Source organism: Cariama cristata, unplaced genomic scaffold (assembly GCF_000690535.1).
Source record: "Cariama cristata isolate BGI_N322 unplaced genomic scaffold, ASM69053v1 scaffold24559, whole genome shotgun sequence".
Lineage (NCBI taxonomy): Eukaryota > Metazoa > Chordata > Aves > Cariamiformes > Cariamidae > Cariama > Cariama cristata.
The window spans coordinates 16,663-19,317 of NW_009637820.1; positions in this window are offsets into that span (position 1 = coordinate 16,663).

Below are 2,655 nucleotides of genomic sequence, written 5' to 3' on the forward strand. Positions count from 1 at the left end.
ACTTAGCACTTTACTACTTACAAACAATTGTCAAACAATCTATCTGCTTTATCTCAAAGCACAATGTAGCTGTGCTACAGCACTCTCTCACCAATTAAAAAAAAAAATTAATTCTTAATACTTCTTAGCAGATACCTTATGAGAAATAAATTGTTCTTCAAGAGAACATTATCTTCATCACCTAGCCTTCTCCCAAGTTGGACAGTATGTCTTACTAGATAGCAGCATTTTAAAAAATAGAAATCTTAAATGCTGATATTTTACAGCATACTTTATGTACCTAGGAAGAAAGAATTAAGACCAATGAAGATAAAGAAATTGGATACACTTCTCCAGAGAAGTTTGAGATTTTTTTTTCATACAAAATGTAAGTTTTCAAAAGGTCAAGGTCAGTATTTTAAAATCTAATATTAAAAATAAATATATTATTAAGTCTACTATATACCCATCAAGAACATTTCCTATTTTCCCTCCTTATTTATTCAAAAGGGGAGAAATTAGTAATTTGTTAACAATTTTTAAAGACACTACTCCCCCCAACACCTCTGATTTAACAGCACCTACTTTAATATTTAGCAAGATGAATATGAGTGGAACAGGTATCTAAAGGATTTGGTTACACTTCCACTTGCTGACTAAAAAGATAACAGTGGATTGAAATGTAATTAAATTATAAATAGTAATCACAAAGACCTATACTTTTATATTGTGTTATTGTTTTGATTGTCATTGACTGTAAGATTGAAAACAGACAGTACCAGGTTCCTATCTGGAAATTTCAATGCAACTGAGACTCACGGCTTTTTCATAAATAACTGAACTTCAAAGAAAATTAATATTCAATCATTTTTATGCAATAAAAAAAAGATCCATGTGACATTCTGAGACATTTAATCCACAAAAGTGGCATTTATCAATAATACATGTAGAGCCAGTATTCTAGGAAGGAAAGGTGATACAGCGACTGTAAAGCTTTGGGTTCTTTAGAAGTGATTGAAAAAAAACAGCATGGAAAAAAACCCAGCATGGTACCCATAGGAAGCAGTGAAATTGCACTGATTCCTGGATGCATTTCAAAAGTGGAAGATTCCTTCTCTGCAAGCAGTGATCTTTAATTGCATATCCTCTCACAAACACATAAAGCCATTAAGATAAGGAAAACAATCACTTAGCAGAACTCAAACTGACTGGATTTTATCCTAAAGCTAAATTTCCTGAATTCGTCAAGTTCCTTTGGAAATTATTTTCTTAGCTGCAATCTTCATTTTCAGAAAAAAAAAAAGAATTAAAATTCCATGCTGTACTTCTAATTCTGGCAAAAAAAACCCCTGCAAATTCTGGAAAAGGAAATTACTGCTTTTACTGGGTTCTGTAGTCTGTCATTTCCATATGTCATTAAAATACGTGTTTTTTTCAAAACATACATGCAATATTGAGCATACTTACAGAATAATTTAGCATAGCTTATTATCATAGCATGTTTTACTTACAGTAAAAACGTGTGTTTATATTGAATATGTTCATAATTATATTACATATTATACAGTGCATCTTGAACCGCAGTTTGCACTTATACAACACTTATTTTTTAAAAAAATCAATAAATCCACTACTGAAAAAAACTGCTGCATGCTTACATCTCGCTACGTAGAAAGCATGGACAAGTCAAACCTATTAATCAAACCCGAGGTTTTTTTTGAACTAGTCAAGATCCACATTCACATATCCCATGTATTACCACGTATCAGTAACTAAATATAGATATGGCCACGATTTCCTCTTTAAAGTGTGCAGACTACAATGCTTGAAATGTAAGCCTCAGCTACACTTTGATATTGGTGAACAGCGCTTTCCCGGTGGTTTTTTTTGACTGTGCTAAATCCTCCTCTGCCATCAGTTAACTTTGTCTCTGTCTTTGGATAATACACAAGGGAGTATGTATGACATCCCTTGCTTGACTAACTCATGAAGAAAAATGAGAATCATATTTTAAAATAAGTGAATTACACCGATTCCTTGTTGAAATGTTTTTTTTTTCCCCAGATGTTACTTCTGTGTTGAAAATATTGCGCAACGACCAACCTATTCTCAGTTATAACTGAGATTTATTTTAGGCAGAAAGACAGCAGTTCTTCTGGCATGTGTAGAAACAGCACTTTTTCACATTAACTGGGAGCTGGGAATGCTAAACAACAAAAAACCTCAAAGATTCTAAGAGATTCCTGAAATAATGTAATTTTCAGTATTTTTGCATCATTTGTACATGGTCAATATAGAACGGTTAAAGCATAAGTATTTTTAAAGGTAAGCAACAGAAAAGAGGGTTGTAAATTTGCAAATAGACCCTAAATTTTTAGCCATGGCCCAACCTTGAAACCAAAGGGCAAACAGAATTATTACCTTTTGATGATTTACAGATGGCCTGTGATTGAGGGGACAGGTGAATTCAGTTCTGACAACCATTACAGTTCTTAGCAGAACAAAGAACACAGGATATAAAAGGCTCTTGTTTGGACATATTCTTTAGAAGCCAGAATCACACGAGGGTGATGCAGTACTTTGCATCTGGTGCGTGAACAATGGTCTCCTCTCTTCTAGTCAATACAAAGCAGCGAGCGCAGGGAAGGCAGAAAGGCCACCCCCGCTGCTACCGCT